This window comes from Lycium ferocissimum, chromosome 10 (genome assembly GCF_029784015.1).
Source record: "Lycium ferocissimum isolate CSIRO_LF1 chromosome 10, AGI_CSIRO_Lferr_CH_V1, whole genome shotgun sequence".
NCBI classification, from domain to species: Eukaryota; Viridiplantae; Streptophyta; class Magnoliopsida; order Solanales; family Solanaceae; genus Lycium; species Lycium ferocissimum.
Window position 1 is genome coordinate 40,482,971 of NC_081351.1, and position 19,957 is coordinate 40,502,927.

The following is a 19,957-nucleotide window of genomic DNA, read 5'->3' on the forward strand; positions in this document are numbered from 1 at the left end:
CCGAAGGCATGGAATCCAACCCGTAAGTTTTTCAACAAGCCTTATTTGTTTTTTTCCTTACGTTTCTCTCGTAGGTTATATTTTATTCCTTCAGCAGTCCCCGTCAAACCTGAGCTCTTGGTCGGGATCTTTGAGTGGGTAGTAGCACTACTGAGTGCTTCTCCTGACCTCACTCGATCCTAGAGGGGCATGCCATCCATATAGTGAAGAGGGAAGAACCATGGTAAGGCTTTCTCCTCACGATCTTAAAGATTTCTTATTACGTCATTTTTAATTTTGATAATGCTTTTTGTTGTCTCTATATAGGCCTTCTGGTATGGAGGATTACCCCCCAGATGGTCCATACTCAGAAATCCGTTCTTTCCAACATCGTCAAGGCTGTTTCTTCCAGCCGAAAGCGCAAAACAAAAGATGCATCCATCTCTTCGGTAGGAATTTGCTCCAGGGTGCGCAGCCGTAACGTGCTCATGGAGACTTGGTGTAAAGTTCAATAGAAGGCTACTCCCGGAGTAGTTTTAATTGATGATGACGACGAGCAGGCTTGGGCTTACGGTGTCCCGAATCCATTGCCTGATGATTCTAGCAAAGCGTCGGGCGAAACTAAGATTCCTCCCTCCAACCAGGGCAAAAAAATTCCAACTCTTCTAGTCTGCAAGCTATCGCAAATAAGCTATATTCCTCTGGTTGAAGTCAAAACCTCGGGTTCGTCTCTGCGTCCTAAGCCTCCGATCGCCAATCTGGAACCTCCCTTACTCACCTTGCCAATCTGTTCCTCCAGGTGCTTACTTCATCATCTCTTATGAATTTTCCACCAGTCCCCTGTTTCTCTGGATAACCTTAATAACAATCGTGTTTTCAGGGTCACGTTACTGCCACTTCCACTTCTGAGCTTGCACGTTCCCTTGCTCCTTACTGCCGGGAAGTCAAACTTCAAGAGGATAATGATCGCCTTTAAGCAGAAGTGGAGAGGTTTCAGGCTGAGGTGCAGGACTCAAATTCTCTCAAAGCTTCATTGAGAATGCGTTTGGAGGATGGGGCCAACTCGCTACGAGATCGAAAAAATTCTCTTCAAATTCTGACTTCCTCTTATGTAGGAATTCTAAACAAAGCTTCTCGGCTTGAGAATGATTTGAATAATATCTGGGGTCAGATTCTCAGCTTGGAGGTTTTCGGTGACCGTTTTAGGGTCCGATGTCAGAAATTACTGATCCGACGTGAGTTGGTTATTCTGGAGACTAGGAGAAATACACTTGAAGAGGTGAGTGCTCCTAATTTTGATCTTTCCACGTCGCTCCTTAAAGCAGAAATTGATTTGGAAGCTACGGAGATGGCTCTCGAGGATATCCAGGATCCTGAGATGAATGAGCCAGAGAGTGAAGATTCTGGATCACTGCCTGCCGTTGAAACAACTTCGGACAATTAGATTCCGTATTTGCTCTTTACTTTCTTTTGCTTGTTTTTAATTTCCTATTCACTTGCTTCAAATACTTACTGGTTTTTACTATTTCCTTGCCACATCTTGAATAGTAATTGCACAGAGATTTTTAACTGGTTTTGAATTGCAATATGATAGAATTGTTTTCAACAACCTGTCGTTGTATACTTTTATAACATAACGCTTTTTCTTGTTATCCGTCCTTTAAGACATACATCCTCATCGCTTTCTTGAAACACCATACCTTTAACTGTGATCTTCTTTGCCCTTCAGGCTTCTCAACGGAAAACTTAGGTGTGGTCACTGGACAACAACCAAAGAAGAGAACATTCAAGAAGTTCAGTTTCTTGATGTTCTTCATGATATGTCTACTGATGACCTCGTTAAATTGTTCTTGCTTGTCCTCGCAGAAGGTTCCAGAGAGGTTTGAAGAGGAAACTAATCTGAAGCCTCAACACAATCATGTTAGATTCGGAGAATAACCCGTAAGCTTTATTTTATCAAATCCATGTCTAATTCAGAGTAGAAGTAACCCATAGGTTTTTCTTTTACCAAATCCATGCCGAATTCAGATTACAAGTAACCCGTAGGTTTTGATTTTACCTTGACTGTGTATGAGGAACTTTTCTCTTGTACCAGGCACTTTTGAATAGGAATTCTATTGGAAGTTAACCTTCCTTTGTATTTGCCTTGAAATTTTTCCATACTCAGCAAGATCACTCTTAGTTTAAATTTCTATATGACTTTTTGCATATTCTATTTATAATCTTTTATGCATTATTCCAGAAATAACTCTAACATTCTAATGTAAAAAACTAAGACCGCGAACGATGTTGAAATTAAAAACATAAAGAATGTTGTCTGGGTTTCTCCAGGAATCACAAAAAATTCCTCAGATACTGTCTCCTGTTTGTTACGAAATATTTTATAAAAACTTTAATAAGAAACAATACTTTTCTTCGCAGTCCCCAGTGTGAAAACAAACTCTCGTTACTTTAAAGATGTAGCATGCTTCTTTGCCTTAATAAAACTTTTTGCGAGCATCTAAACACTTACCCAAATAGGTTGCCTCTGAAAACATCTATTTCTTTGTGTTGTCATGCTATCACAATTTGAGCTCTTGTACTAACCTTTTGACTGAACCTCGGACCAATCTTAAATCCCGGTATAAATAGCATTACTCATACTAAACTTTTTCCATGTTTACTGAATTTTACTTCAATTGACTATAAATTCGGCCCATTTGGATTTTGATTCTTTGGACCCTAATTTATTGGAGTTTAATATGTCCAGATTTAGTTTAATCAGGTTTTATGTACCCTTATGTTTGTGGGTTTAATTATCACCCCATTACATTCTTTGGGTCGAGAACAATTCATCTGACCTCTTTTTTTTCTTTTTCTTTTTTTAAATAAGGCTTTATAATTATGCTGATGAATTAGACGTCTCCAATTCATTTGGGCATTATTTGCTTGAGAGCAAATTTATAATTTTGTGTAAGATTTGAACGTGAATCATCATTCAATCATCACTTTGATCCAAAGAGTCTATTTAACAATACAATTCTCCTACAGCTGTAAGTTAAGCTTTTGAGGAACTAGTTTATTATAATCGAACAAATTTGATTGATTCACTTGGAATCTGGACCACTGTGCCCAGTCTTTACAATTTCAGAATTCAAAATTTTTATTACTGTTCCAACTTAAATTTCAGGGAACACTTTTCTTGCAATCTTCCTTTAAAGTAACACGTTTGTTGCTGCCTCATTAAATACGTTGCCAGAAAAACTCTTTTCTCTGTATATAGGGACAAAAACCGGTCGAAGGAAAAAAGAGTGCAGCTCGTGTTGTTTAATTTTTCCGAGCGATTCTAATCTTTAGCTCCGGATTCTCCTTGTACTGGAAATTCATTCTGATTCCTCTCCTTCAATCCTGCAAAAATAAAAAACTTTTTTTGAGACAAATAATTGCTCCATTAATTTGAACTGTTTATTCTTGCATGTTTCAAAGATTTTAACACTTCCCTGTGGTTTAATAAGCCACTCTTCAAACTTCTTCTTTTGTCTGTTTCTCCGAACTTCCTTATTGCTTCATGCCTTTTTTTCTTTTTCTTTTTTTCTCTTTACTAGCTCCACTCACTAAATTTTTTGGCCGGGACATACTCCGCCGCTTCCATCGTTTGGAACTCCAGCCTTTTAAGGGGGGCTGAAATTACAACATTTGCATTTTGAATCCAGGGTTTCCCCAACACAACTTTAAAATCCATATCTCTATCTACCACTCGAAACCTTGCCCTTGCTTTACTCCATCTGGTAACCACCGACAGTTCCATAACTCTGTACCGGACTAACTTGATGGCTTCATCACCGGAAAACCCAATTTCTCCAATTTCAATCAACTGTTAGATGACTCCTCATTGAATAATGTTAACTGCGCTCCTTGGAATCACCGCTATTCCCGAGACCACAATATTATTTATTAATGCATTAAACAAAATATAAATAGGGCGAGGAGAAATTTGCCTTATACTCTTGTCTCCCATCTCCACCCATTCTGACTCCTTTTGTTCAAGAGCTTCTGCTGCTTCTTTCCCTCTGTTTGAAATCACCTCCAAAGAATAAAATCCTTGCTTTGCCCGGACGCGTCCAATCGAAGCAATCAACATGCTTCCTAAGAAGTTCAATGACTTTGATCCTGAGTTCTGGGGCTAACCCAGTGCCCAGATGTACTTGTTGGCTGAAAACGTCACTTTGACACTCTTCCGTTTCCTCTGAAGTTGCCCTGCAATCATCAACTATCATGTTAACACGACGGGGCTCAACCTGAGGTTCATGATTAACTGAATCCTTGCGCTTTTCATAGTTATCTTTAGCTCTATCACTCAAGAATTCTCTTAAATAACTATCCTTTAATAACCTAGCAACCTCGTCCCTGAGGTGCCGGCAATCAGCCGTTCTATGACCATGAGTTCCATGAAAATCGCAAAACAAATTCATATCCCTCTGGCCCGGATCTGTTCTCATCGGTTTGAGCCACTTCGAACCATCTATCTTGTTTATAACCACAATCAATTCCACCAAATCAATGTTAAAATTGTATTATGATGGCCTTGGGTTTTCAATTTTACTTGTAACCGAATCTACTAGAGCCGCCTTAGGTTGTAACCCTCGTCTGCTTTGACCAAAATCATTCTTCCTATCGGGAACTGGCCTTTCATATTGATTTTCCTGACTCTGTTCTGACAGGGACCGAGGCCTTTTTTGGTTTTCATACGGTTGATACCTGTCCTTTCCAAACATGGAGTCTGACTCCGAGCTCCTTCTTGGCTACCATAATTCGACTCGCCAATAGACCCAATCGACCGATCCCAACCGATCATCTTCCACTTGGATTTTTGACTCATATCTATTATAAACGTCTGCCCATGTTGTGGCAGGAAATTCCAATAGGTTTTATTTCAACTTTAATGATGCACTCGAACTCATTAGTTTTAACCCTTTAGCGAATGCCTCTACTGCACATTCGTCTGGAACAACTGGAAGCAACATATGCTCCTTTTGAAATCGGATTACGAATTCTCTGAGCAACTCGTCATCTCCTAGCTGCACCTCCGTATTGGGTGGATTACCTCCAATATTGCTGCCTCTTTCTGTTTGTAAGTCAGTAATGGCTTTCTGTTGCTTTTCTAATATCTCTAATATTTTCACTATCTCTGGATCCGCTTTTGCAACCACTTCTTCTTCATGATCATCATTTGGAATGAAGTCTTCTCCAAAGATGGTTGGATCCTCGTGGTGAGATTGGAACTTGCTCGTTCCGGTCCGATCTTCGCCACTCGTTTGACCCCTTTTATGAGTGCTCGAGTTGTTCGAGACTCCATCAACTTGGTTCCCATTGTTGGCAATCTTTCAAGAATTATCTGGTGACAAAAAATTTAAGAATTGTAAATTATTGTAAATTTGATAGTTAGAGCAACAAAACAATATCACTTTTATCCTTAGCCCCACGGTGAGCGTCAAACTGTTTACCCTAAAAATAGAACAGTTAAATTTGTTTAGTGGTTTAAAGGATACGTGATTTGATTTTGTTATAAGTAGTGAAAATAAGCCAATTCAAATGATAATAGATGAATTAATTGACTAAAAGAAATTAAATATAAAGCAATTGAGCCTAGGCTTGAATGATCATGAAAGCAAATCCTTTGATAGGTTTGCACCGGTGGAACTGTAAAGCCCCTAAACTTTCTAAGAACAAGTATACGAATCCGGAGCAAAAGAGCAGTTTAAAAAAAAAGTGAATAGTAATGCTTGTAAGAATAGTGTGCAATCGATGTTATTCGATGATCCTTCTTTTGGGCTGTTAAGCTCCTTTTGTAGTACAAATACATGCACCTTAAATCCTAATAATGAGCAATGAATATTGCCTTTAATTCTAAATCGTAATGTCTGCTTCAGATCAGGTCCGGTCTTGTAACGTTATTCCACTATTAATTACCCGCTGTGGTTTTCCCTTGTAATTTGACTCTGGATACAACCGGGGTGTCACGACCCAACCCCGTAGGCCGTGACTAGTGCCCGAATTGGGCACCCAAACACATTCATAAATCCGAGTCGCAAACAGATGGCTTATACAGACACAAATATCAAACGCTGTCTCAGATTATATATCAAACTGTCGCAAACATATCTCAAACACAGCCATATATATACATCAGAAGCCGACAAGGCTATCAAATGGCGCAACGGCCCAAAACATATACAAACGCAAGCCGACGAGGCCGCCACGGCGAATGGGATCGCCCAGAACATATAACATACAAACACAACTGTACAGAATGGGCATAACCCACATACATGTCCACGTACCTCTAAACGACAAACGGAATCATATGACGGGACAGGGCCCCGCCGTACCCCTGAACAAATATATACAAATGCAACGAACGAATATATACCAAAATGCGAGGCTCGGAATAGGGGAGCACTCCAAACAGCAGAAGAGGGTGTCCTAAACCGGTGGATCACCAACCGTGCGTATTCGTACTCGGGCATGAAACGCGACCCCGAAGAAAGGGGTCGCACGAAATATGTATCGAGTATGCAAAGCGTAAAATGTAGTATACAAATGCGAGTCGTAATCAAAAAAGAGGTACGAGAAAGTAAATGCATTTTCAAAATATTAAAAAGTCACTTTCAAAATATAAATCATGCATAGGGCACGGAAATATGGTCGCCCGCCCCGTCGATGGCGCCATAACACAAGATAACACCGAAGGTTTCAAATCTCCGTATCCCCGTCACATATCATACACGACGCATAACGCCATACACAAGATAACACCAAATATAAGCGGAACCCGGCCCTCAAGCGAGGGGCTCGCGAACCATAACACAAAGATAACACCGGAGTATAACAAAGTGCGCACGACAACGTAACTGCCCGGACTCGGCGAAAGATATAACGTAATGCACGAACGGAGTCGTGAGTAACCATATGCATAAAATCATTATCATAGACTCAAATGATAAGTAAAATGACCATACTTAAAATCGGATATTAGTCATATCATATTTTGTCACAAGTCTTCGTAATTACAAAAAGAAGAGTCGCGGGGCCCACGGACGGTGTTGACCCGAGTCGGGCCCGCCTATGAAAAACATACTTATCATACATCATACAATCTCCTACGAGCATATCGAGGCAATCCGAGCCTTTCTGTGAAAGATACGGGCGTTCGTAGTTACGGAACTCTTTAAAAGCCAAACTTTTTATGCAAAGGTTGAAAATCAAATATTTCAAAGACATAAGAGCCAATATTTCATCATATTAACATACGAATTCCAAGGAACGAATAAGAGTCATAAACATGCTCGGATTGCGAGAATCGAATTTCCTCGAAGCTCGTGTCATAACCTACAAAGCTAAGGCATGCCAAAAGAAGAAAGGATTGGGCTTTACATACCTCGTACGCACACAACGCTAGCTCGAACTCAAGATAAATCCAACCTACGTCTACAAGCTGCCCAAGGTCTACAAACAAGTCATAATATGCCAAACATTAGCTAGAGACATTTGGGCATTTAATTCCAATTTAGCCCTTAATTCTACGAAATTTGGGCGACATTTCCCCCGTAAATAGGCCACCCCGAGAATTTAACTCGGCCAAAATCAACAACAACAACAACAACAACCAACCTAGCAACATCAATAATCAATCCGAAAGGTAATATAACATTAATAAGCCCCTTTTTTCATCATTCAACAACTTTCAATATATTTGATTCAACGGCTTACGTTCAAGCCAACATTAGCGCTTACACATTCAAATACTCATCCGAATCCATATCAACAACATTCAAGGACATCTTAAACAATTTATACAATATTTCCAACAATCCAACAATGGATCCAATTTACCCGAAAACTGTCTCCAACCCGAGAACACAACTATAACCCATTTCTAACTTCCGAATCATGATTTGCATCAATAATCCATACTATAACGATATCATTATCATAAATACACAAATTACATCAAACGCATAATAACCTTCAATTCAGCCCATACATTTACAACATCAATCTTGAGTCATTAAAAGCTCATTTCCAACATAGAATTCATTACGACAACCACTAAAACACTAAGCGACATTAATGCGTTCTTTGTCATATTCCATGACCCATTTTCACCAACACAACATATATACATATTGATGATTCTCATTCATTCTTCACCCTACAATGATCACAACATGCTAACTAAGATCAATTCATTGCTTCAATACCACACAACACACACACACCTCACACGGCTATGCACTACACACACAACCTTCACTCCAACATGCCATATTTCATGATTTTCATCCATTTTAACATACTACAACATGCATACAACCTTTATAACACATAAAACATAATCAATTCTTACCTTTCTTCTTTCAACTCCACACTAGGCTAGGGTTTGCAATTGGCACAACGAACGATTGGATGACCCGAACAACACTTTCACGCTACTTAGGGACCTCAAATTAGTGGGTTTACATCAAAGAAATAATTTTGGGATGGCTTGAATTGAAGTTGATTTTTTTCTCTCTTGGCCGAGAGCCATGGTTGATGGTTCTTCAACTTCTATTTTTTTCTAAGTGTTGGAAATGAGGTTAGATGACTTAGAAGTCATCTTTTAAGCTCTAAGATGATTCATCCAAGTGTCCATGGCCCACACAAGTGTTGGACCAATTAAAATTGTCCACAAATTGTGTGGGCCAACTCCCACTCTACACGGCCAAGGCAAGCCAAAATTGCATGATTTTCAACTTCCACTAATTCCATTTTTGGTCCCAAATTTTCCTAATTGTTCCATGCAAACAATTTCATGAACAACTTATGTCTCAAAACAAAATCAAAGGTCAAAAGGTCTCGACTTGTATCCCGGAATGGTTTTGTCCCTAACTTATCATAGTTAATCCGGATTATTCCAATATACAAAAATGCGGGATATAACACGGGGCTTCTTACTTGTATTAAATGTTGTAGCTGGAAACGTTTCATCTTCCTCCGCTACGTGTCCTAATACTGTTTCGACACGTGTCAAACTGTATGTTGCCATGTATACATAATCCCAACCACTACAAAATCTCATAGCAGGATATAGTAAATAAACCTAAAGTCACATAAAATAGTGTTACTCCTATAGACTTATCATAACTCTTTTATAAATTTACAGATTGCTCCATCATTCGCTACTATTTTTTCTTCTAAAACTGACCATCTTCTGCTAGCAAAATGCTTTTCTTGTACAATTCCAACCATGTTCTACTGGCAATTATCGTTAAAATGTGCATATTACAAATTTATAAATGAAAAAAAGACATAAAAGATCCATTTATGATACTGTAGCAAGAATATCCATTCTAATGATCACAAAATACCAAACAATACCTACCTCTTTGTCTTCCAACCTTCCAAAACTAGCTACTTGACTTTGAATGGTTCTATGGAGAGTAGAAAGTAGAGACCATGATAGAGACAAGCTTCTATTTGGGTACCACGTGGACGGGTACTACGAAGCCACGGTATTCCAGTTGAGACTTTCGTACGAATAATACAGTAGTTAATTATCAAGGTGTTAAGGCTTTAATTAATTTAATCACATCTTTATCAGTTGGCACCGTCTTCTATAACTTTTCCTCTATTTTATTTGAGTGCGTAGGAGAAGTTTCACTTCATTATGGGACCTTTCACTTCATTGTTCCATTCCTTTCCAGATTGTTCCATTGACATTTTGATTATTTTAATGGTGCTTCTAAGTTCCCCCACCTCCTTGATATTTGTTGTAGTTAAACTAAGAAATGATTGACATTCTCCCGGTGACATTTTATGTGATACTAATTTTTACACTATTTAAAAGTTATTACATTTTTTTATATTTATAAATAATTTAAATTTAATATCTTGTTTACCCTTAAAGACATGCTTTTATAAGAGGAAATTGGTGAACACAGTTCATTATAATTTGAATAGAAGAAAAAGACTTCAAAATCTCTTATATGTTATCTTCATATCTCTGGTATAAAAATAAATTTTCTTATAAAAAAAATATAAAATTGAAAACAAATTTGTAGAATGTTACAGAAGCAATCGATCCATTTTATAGTCATAATTTTTTATGAAATATTTAAGATCACACTCTCAAATATCTTTATTTCTTTTTTAAATTTATGCCCAGTCAAAATAAGCCATGTAAAGTAAAACAGAGGAAGTATTTTCTATGTCTCGAAAAGAATGGCAAACCATCGAGTAGAGTTAACAAATAATACATTGATATTACATTTATCTAACAAAATATAATTTGACATGTGTAAAAATTGCTACAAATCCTGATTAACTAATATTCGAAAAAGTTTATAGAAACATAACCAAAAAACGAAATAAAAATGTGATTATCGTTAAATAACCGTGCCGAAAGTAAGCTGGAACGACGGACATGATTTTTTTAGGAAAAAAGAGTTACCATAAGAATTTGTGGACAATTATACATTACATATAAATTATAATGATCCTTGTCTTTTCCATAATTATACCGTTCTAGATTGTTCTATGGCAGATTCTTAAGAATCTACTCCTAATTATGGAATTTAAGCTAAGTTGGAACTTCTCCTTTTCATCTATTAGCTTTTAGGTAGTCTTGTCGTGTGACTTTTCGTATGATAACATAATAATTAATTTGATTTAGCGTTTGATGAAATAAAACTATCTGTTACCTTTTCTCTTAAACTTCTTATATCAGAACAACTTCTTTGGCTATATTATCGGGAAGATGATTTGATAATAGTGAAAATATTAGAATTATGCTCCAGAATTTGAGGTGTAAAACCGTTACCTCATTCAGGTGGTATAAGGATGTATTCCTTAGTAGGGTCATGGAATTACCTGAGTGTAATAACACTCATTGAAAGTCCAAATTTATGGACGGGTTACCTAGCCTTTTTGCAGAAAGAGTTAGGAAAGTCTTAGAAAAGGAGAAACCAAAGATCAATTATGATGAATTCACTTATGGCAAGTTGATAGGTACTCTACTTGTATTCAAGAAGGTTTATCCCTATGCAATGAGATTAAATTAAATCAGATGATTAAGAGACGTCGTCTAAATGAAAGACAACAATTAGGATAGGCATTAAAATATACAGGACCATATTCTAAACTGGTTTGAACCATCCCTATGAGAGATTTTTCCAGTTTTGGTTCTTACCATCTCTTAAAGCTGCTATAAAGCTTCCAGGTAAGCCTCTTAATGTAAGTGGCTTGAATGCAACCTGTACTAACCCAATATACATAAATCTTTATAAAATGGTGTAATATAATTCAAGCTTCCAAAATACTTTTATTTTTGTGGCTACCTAAGTTAAAGTGAGTTTTATCCTCAGGCATATAAAGTAAATCATTAAAATTAAAAACAATGCTAAGTCAGTCTTTGGTTGCAATAATTAAGTGAATTTTTATTGTAATAAAAGGAAAGTAGGTAATTTTACTATGTCACTTGGTTAACTTAAGTGATCTTTTACGTTAAAAAATATTTATATTCGTTAGGCAATATGCATAATTTATATTATATATTTGCCGGCTATTTTTTTTTTTCCGAATAAGCAGCGTTTATTCATGTCAATTTCCCTCAATATTTTTCCTGTTCTCCTTATTGAAAATACTTAGTCAATTTCCCTCAATATTTTTCCTATATATGTTCTCCTTGTTGGAAATACTTACCCACGCTAAACGTAACAAAACGAAACATCTTCCAGACGAAGGCTTTTTTTATTTTTAGCTTTCTCAATTTCAGTCATAACCACGTTAAAACTGAGAATTCTTGTTAATCGTGTTTTTGTTTTACAATGCAACCTCAATATTTTACATCTCAAATCTCAATAATTGACTATCTTAATTTTGAAACAAAAAGATACCTGTTAAATTAACAAATGGCTCCTCGACCAATCAGAAGTCTAAACGTGCTGTGCAAAAGTATGCATGACATGAATGTTCCATGATGTCCATGTCTTTAATGGGTCCCATGTGAAAGATTGAAGTTATGGGCAACTAGAGGAATGAATATATTATTGTAGATCTAAGGGACAGAGAAGAAGAAGATTTAAATCTCACATGCGACTGAGCCACGTGTACAATTAAGATCAGATTTGAGAAACAAAATATAAAATCAAAATGAATTTAAATAAAAATCAATTGCTCGTTAGCCATTGGATACAAGTGAACAGTGGGTTCGTCCAATATGAGGCTCTTGTTCAAAATATCTTATAACAAGATATTTATGTCCCCTGCCCGTTAGTTTTTCTGCCCGCGAAATTATTGTCAGCCACTGAATCTCTACACTTGTTCGCATCTTCGTCTATTTGAAATGCCTCGGGCAGCTATTTGTTCTGCCCGTTGCCTTTGAATTTTGTTTACCTCACTCGTCTTTTTTTTTTTTTATATTTATTTTTTATTTTTTAATGTGTGTGTATCCATTTCTTGGCCACAATGCTCTGAAAGGGTGGTTTAGAAAAACAATTGCAAGATCAAATTTAAGTTTGAGTACCAAAAGTAATATTGGCTCGATCGCTCAATTTATGTGATATTGTTTGATTTATACGAAATTTAAGGGAAAAATGACTTTTAAAATTTATGATCTAAAATAAGTTTTGGATATTTGTATGATAATAGATAAAATAAGAATTTTAAAGTTATACTCCCTCCGTTCTTAATCATGTTTCGCTTCTCAAATGTCAATTTGATTAAATTTTGAAGCTAAATTTGATTAGATCAACTCAAATATTTTACAATTCATATTTAGATATTCAAAAATTACTACATGTTGTAACTTTTCTCATGTCAATTTGATGAAAACATACAACTTAGTTAGTCAAAGTTGATATAATTGTCGCTTAAAAAAGGAAACATGACAACTAATATGGGATGGAGGGAGTACTTATTTAATTTTAAATATAAAAAGATGATTTTTTTAGGATGGACTAAAAAAAGTGCTACATTAATTGGGATAGAAATAATACTGCCTCTTTGTACTTATTTGTTAAGAAAATGAAAATATTTGAAATTGAAGGTCAAACTAAATTTCTAATTATCGGTATAAATTTAAATATCAATTTTATTCACTTTGAACTAAAATTTATTAATGAGATACTATATAGTAATATTTACCAAAAAAAAAAAAATACTATATAGTATCATGATTTTTTATAATTGAAAATTATACTAATTATTTGAAAATATCATAAAAAAATACTATATAGTATCATGATTTTTTATAATTGAAAATTATACTAATTATTTGAAAATATCATAGTCAAACAAAAGGTTGTTTGACTTTTTAAATTTTAATATTGTCAAGTAAAATGAATAGAGGGGACTAATATGCTTTAAAAAAGTCTACTTAGATATAATGTCAAATCAAAAACCAATTATGTTAATTAGTCGGTCTAGAAACTAACCCGAAATCAGAATTTTATCCCACTTTAACCCGAAATCAATTCTTTTAAAAAAGAAATGATGAGATTATTTTTTTAAGAGAAGAAACATATTGGTTGGGAGGTTAGTCTTTCATCTCGTTTAACCCATATCCAATTCTTTGGAAAAAACAATTCTTGGTTATCCTTATTTTTTTTATTAGGATCCCTGCACTTCTAACTTGATTTTTTTTCTTATAATATACTCAGTTCATTATTCAAAACCTATTGGTCTGATTAATTTAAATTTGCGCCTTGAAGAACACTTTTATGGAAGAAGCACTCTTATTAAGGGTGATGAAATGACACCCATCCTAATAATCTTTTGATAGTTTACTTGGATTTTTCTTTTAGTCATTATATATACATGCCTTGTCGGCAGACAACTCTATTTTCTCCTCTTTTTTATCCATAATGGCCGGAATTGGTTCCTTTTCTTTTCTTTGCTTTTTAATTATTTAGAATGAGTTTGCTAACAAATAAAAATGTTTAGTCGATCTTCAAGTAATTTAAGTAATTCTTCCAACACTGAATCCTAACTGGCACATTTGCATGTTTTAAACATGACCCGTTCAAAACTTGACAAGGCAAATTAACTAGACAGTACGCAATAGCAAAAATGAATGATAACTATTAACTAGCAAACTAAAGATTCATTGAAATTAGTTTAATTTAGTCGAAAATTAATAAATAATTTAAACAACACTTGTTGATCTCTCTAATATACCCCCAAAATGGAATATTTTAGTGAACACACTCAGCCAAGGCAGGTTGTATCAGAAAGCAAGCAAGTTGAGAGTGGGATAAGCACGTTTTATTGTTGATTGTGATTTGTGACAATCTCACTTTCTTACCATGGTGGATTTAGATTTTATTTCTCTTGCAAGTTTTATTTTGGATCGTACGACTTTTCAATTGTTGATCTTTTGTTTATCTTAATACCTTAATTAAATCCCTGAATTTGTTTCTTTAGGGGAATCATGGATATCAATTAGTTATTGACTCCGTCCATGTTATTGAGTTGAATGAAACATTTTAGTTTGTCACTTTTACGCACATGACAAATATTAAGAATTGTCTCACGTTGATTGTAGGGTGTGAGCAGTGGCAGATCCAGAATTTTTACTCAGGGGATAAAAAAAAAAAAAAAAGCTAAATATAAAAATTAATGTTGTTGATGGAAATCGGATGCTACAATTTTGAACACCCTGGACCACTTGAGCTAACCTTTAGCATATGTTCAGGGTGTTCAAAAGTAAATATATGTATATAAACACATAAAATCTATTATACACTGTAACTTTTTACCGAGGAACACCCTCACCTCCACTTAAATCCGCCCTTGGATGTGAGATCGATCTCCTGATCTGATTTCAAACAATTTTCACATCATAAATTAATTTTTGGGATTAAATTAAATTCAGAAGCTTTACTATATTTCTATAACAAAAATAAATGTTATATATATATATATATATATATATATATATATATATATATATATATATATATATATATATATCTTAACCGAGTAGAGGGACTAATATTAAATGAAACATTTATGGAAATAAACGGAATTTTAACCTCAACTAAAAAATATGATAATGACTAGCATATGTATTAGTGAATTAATCACCTCCATGCTAGGAGTATCATATTAGAAAAGCATATATCAACTTAAACCACTTGAAGAAATTCCATGATTCTAGACAAAAAGAAACGTATGTATAACTTTTTATAAATGAATGAATTACCACCTACGGTTTCTTTCTATTTGGGATCGGTTTCTCCGTGAAAATGTAATTATTTTAGGCTGTACTTTGTATGGAGGAAAATTTTATTTTTCTCGTGTTTGGGTCATCAAAATTTTTGGATAACATATTCTTTAGAAAAATAGATTCCTTAAAAATAAGAAATGACTTCCCTAATGAAAGTAAGGAAAAAAAAATCTCATAAGTGACATTTTACATTGATTGTGTCTTTCCTACTCTCCAACACATCTTATCCACAATTTAAAAACTATTCCAGTTTAAACTGTGATTTAACTAATTTCCATATAGAAAACAAATTTGTTGAACTTGCCAAACTTGCCCTTTCGTTCTTATGAATCATAAAATCCAAAATGCTCCAACCCCATATATTATTATATATATAAAAAAATTGTCTGTCAAAGCAAACAGGATTAACAGTTGTCCTTTTGGCAATGTTCTTCCCTTGTTTATTTGAATTATTATTATGTTACCTCTATTATTAGTATTAAGTTAAAGCATGCTTAGGCCCCGCTTAGGCCTCCTCAATCATTTTCTTTATTAGTCAAAGGTTCACAGCTTCAATGGTCCCAAAAAATATCTAGGACGATTCCATCGAATGAATGCCCCCTCCGTTTCTAAATAAATAGTATTTTTATGTTTTTTATTTTGTTTCAAAATAAGCAATGCTTTCAGATTTCAAAAAGAATTGATCTTATTCATTCAAAATTATCCTTACCTCATCAAGAATAATTAAGTAGTTTTTTTTTTCCTAGCCATTTGATTAGAGATAAATTAGTAAAACTACTCTTAATTTTCTAGAAGTGAACACTTTCTTAAGAGTCTGCATAAGTTAAAAATATCATTTGTTATGAAACGGATGGAGTAACACTTTTTTATTCGATCACCAACCCATTTTGTTTTTTCTATTCAGCATGTGGAGACCATTTTCAGTACTTAAACGACAGAGAATTTTTGTCCCTTGTTTATGAACTAGGACGAGGAAGTAGGGAAAGAAAGAAGGTGGGGAAATAGCAACAAGAAAGAGAAAAAATAATTGTTTTTCTTTCCTTATTTTGCTTGTATTTTGATGTACACCTAACACCAGGGTAGAACAAACATTAGAGGAAAACCAATTCATTTTCCCTTGAGATTCACAAAATGAGAAAAATCAAGTGAGTGATTAGATGTCATGACGATCTTAAACTTGGGACACGTGACCAACATTTGACTAATTTGCTTCCGTCGTGCGATTTAATTTCTGTCACAATACTCAATAAGTTGTATAAATGACCTACAAATTACTAACGGGACAAGATTTAAGAAACACATGAAATAATTTTTTAAAATTCTTTTCCTATATAAGTTACTACTAAAGCATACAATTCTCTATATGAGTTGAACAACAAAGATAACTAGTAAAATATGAGTTTTTGGTCTGCATGCGATAAAGTAAATACTTGCACTAGATACAAAATATAGTGATTCATTTGTCTAAATGTGATTAATATTCATCATTTTATAAAATTTATACATTTTTCTTTAATTCATATTTTATAACTCAACCATTTTTATAATAAATATGTGATTTTTTTTTTATACTCTGTGCTCATTAACATGGGTACACGCACATACTCCTATCCTTAATCTTATAAAATAAGGGATCGTTTGTTAGCTGGTTTGGAGGTGAGTTATGCATGTACTAAATTCTCCATAAGTAATACCATGTTTGGCAGCTAGTAAGGACGTAAGTTATTTATGTACTATAAAATTAATACGGTGTTTGTTTTGAGATTTAGAAACCCGTATAAGCAATACATGTAGGAGTTGTAAGAGGATCTATGTATTATTTTAATCAGGATAGAAGATGAAATAACTAACGCATGAATAACTTAACCCTGCATATAACTAATCCATGCATAAATAATAAACACTCTCTTATAACTAATCCATGCATTTCTAATACATGCATAACTCTAACCAGCTACCAAACAACCCCTAAGTGTTAGATTTCACACTTACTTTAAAATTTTGATTTTCTTATTCTAAATTCGATTATATTTTTAGTTTTTACACTGATGATATACAAACAGTTTCTCAAAATCATGCCACTTAGATGGTAATTACATTGCAAGTAACTTCATTTAATGTCATTTATTGATATTCTTAAGTAGTAAATGATAAGTAACCTATTATAATAAGTAATTAAATTAAATTGACATTGTCAATGTATATAACTTAAATCCAATTTAGGCAATATTCAGTAAAAAGAAGAAAAAATGCTTAATACATAGATCATTCCTCTAAACTTGCCAATAAATTTCATTTAGATGCTCGAACTACAGCTTGTTCTAATTGAGCACCTGAACACATGATAAAGTGTTTCAATTAAACATTTTCGATTCAAATTTTGAAGAAAAAAAAAGTATGTGTTCTCAAGCGTTTGTTAGGCTGTTAAGTTAGCCACATAGAATATGTCATCTCCTTTAATTATATGTATCAACCTCAATTACAAATCGCCTGGGATTTTACATGTTAAGGAGATGAAATATTTTATGTGGTTAACTTAACTACCTAATAGACTTGTGAGAGCACACACAAATATTTCTCAAAATTTGAACCGAATGTGTCTAATTAGAACACTCTATCATGTGTCAGGTGTTCAATCGGAATGAGCCACCGTTCGAGTGTCTAAATGAAATTTTCTGCCAAGTTAAAGGGGCTACCTATGTATTAAGCCAAGAAAAATGGAAATAAAGTGGCATGCTTGCATGTATATTGGCTACTAAAGTCATCGACATACCATCGAACTTGTCCATGAAATTCATTTAGACCCCTGACTGAGCTTCGTACTATCTGAACCCTCCAAAACCACTTTTACTGTGCCACTTGGACTCAAAGCTAACATGCAGCCAAACAATAAAGGTGTGTGTAATTCGCACGCCAACATGACAAATAATACGATGACACGTGGACTTTAACTAAACAAATAAAAGAAAAGTAAAAAAGAAAGAAAATCTCTTTCTCCCGCAACCCCCCACCTTTCTCTCGGTGAGGAGCTTTTAGCTCCGTGAACCGGAGGTTTTCTTCTCTTCATTTGCTCACCATTGTCGCCCTCCATTTTTGCTTTCAAGGAGTTCTCTCATTGCGCCACCACAGAAGCTTCGTTAGAGCTATTCCTTCTTCCCCTCATTTTTCTTTCCATCGCAACATCAATGACACCGTAAGAGGTCTAGTCAGTGACATCGACATTCAGATCTCCTTTCCTTTCAGCTATAGCTATCCGTCCACATTCCGACCACCTCCAAGCAGCAAACACCACCACCTACATCTCAATATCGCTCCACTTAAACTCAAACTAAAATAGAAACCGACTAACCTTATTTAAAACGAGGAGGGAATAATATAGATGGAATTGTAAATTGATATACGATATGGGTGTCATCTCTCTCTTTTCGCCGTTAATGTCGGAATGATTCGTTCTGTCGATTAACTTTTACTAACATTATGACAGTCACTAAATTAATCTACATATTATGCTCGTTGTTTATTAACTAATCTCAATTGTTAAGAAGGAAAAGAAAGGCTGGGGGGTGGGAGGACGACGACTGGGTGGTGGTGGGAGAGAAGAAGAAGAAGAAGAAAGGGGAAAGGGGTAGGTGGGTGGATGAGAGAAGGGTGGTGTAGAATTGTTTTTTTAACTTAATTTGTTTCTTTCTTAGTTTATTTTATTTATAGTTATATATTTCCAAGCTGAAAAAAAAATTAATATTTGAGATTGTTTCACGTACTCAAGTGCAAGTGTAATGCACGCACCATGCCACCTCAATAAATTGTGTTTAAGTGGCACAATAAAAGTAGTTTTGGAGGATTCAGGTGGTATGAGCTCAATTGAGATGTCTAAATGGATTTCACGGATAAATTCGAAGGTCTGTCGATGACTTCAGCCCATATAGGCCAAAGTCATAGATGGACTGCGAATCCTCGTCACGATTTTTCATTAGACCTTAACAAACGTTGACATCAGACCTCGAACATAAGATAAAATGTGTCATTTGAACCCCTCGTGCCAAATTTCGGGCACACGCGTGAATTCACTTCGGCTTTAAGCGAGCGTGAGTTGCAGTTTTTTTCTTTTCTAAAATTTTTAATCATTAAAAATTAATTTTAACAAAAACTCTATTTAAAATCTATTTATATAATTAAAAAAAATTGAAAAACCCAACCCATTCTCTTCGATAGCCCACTTCACCGCCACCACTGTCGCTGCTGCCTCCGCCGCCCCCACCACCGCCGCCGCTTCAAAATCTATTTAAATAAATCTCCGACAAAAAACGGCACCATTTTTTTAATTATTTAAGTTCAGAGGTCCATGTATGATTTTGGCCTCCCATATTCATTTGTCATAACTCACGAGATACATCATACATAGATGTCATGATGGGGTTGAATCACACGACAAGACACATGGGCACTAAGGTCCAGAGAAAAATATCAAATGCCACGTATGCAAATCAGAAGGAAGAGGGAGAGGGAGAGCTCAGCTAAAGATCTCTTCTGTATCTTCCTCTCTCTTCACATTCATTTCTTCTCTCTATACTTTCTCCTCCACCTCTCTAAAAACAATCTTCCTTCAAATTTTCAGGTATTATTTTCTCTTTAATTTTCTGCTCTAACTCTTATTTTTTTTTCCTCTCTGTTTTCTACAATTATTTATATTTGCAGCTCTGTTTTCTTCTATGGGATTTATTTAATATCTCTACA

At 34.9% G+C, this 19,957-nt stretch overlaps 1 protein-coding gene across 3 annotated transcripts in view; it reads left to right on the top strand.

The window, feature by feature from the left end:
- Nucleotides 1-19,682: 19,682 nt before the first annotated feature.
- LOC132033855 (protein GIGANTEA-like) overlaps nucleotides 19,683-19,957 on the top strand; it is a 34,043-nt gene continuing 33,768 nt past the window's right edge. The window contains exon 1 of one of the 3 annotated variants that reach the window (XM_059423978.1): nucleotides 19,683-19,838. The gene's annotated coding sequence lies outside the window, so the exon portion shown is untranslated. The remainder of the gene's footprint in view (nucleotides 19,839-19,957) is intronic. The other 2 variants (XM_059423979.1, XM_059423980.1) reach the window with 2 other exon arrangements.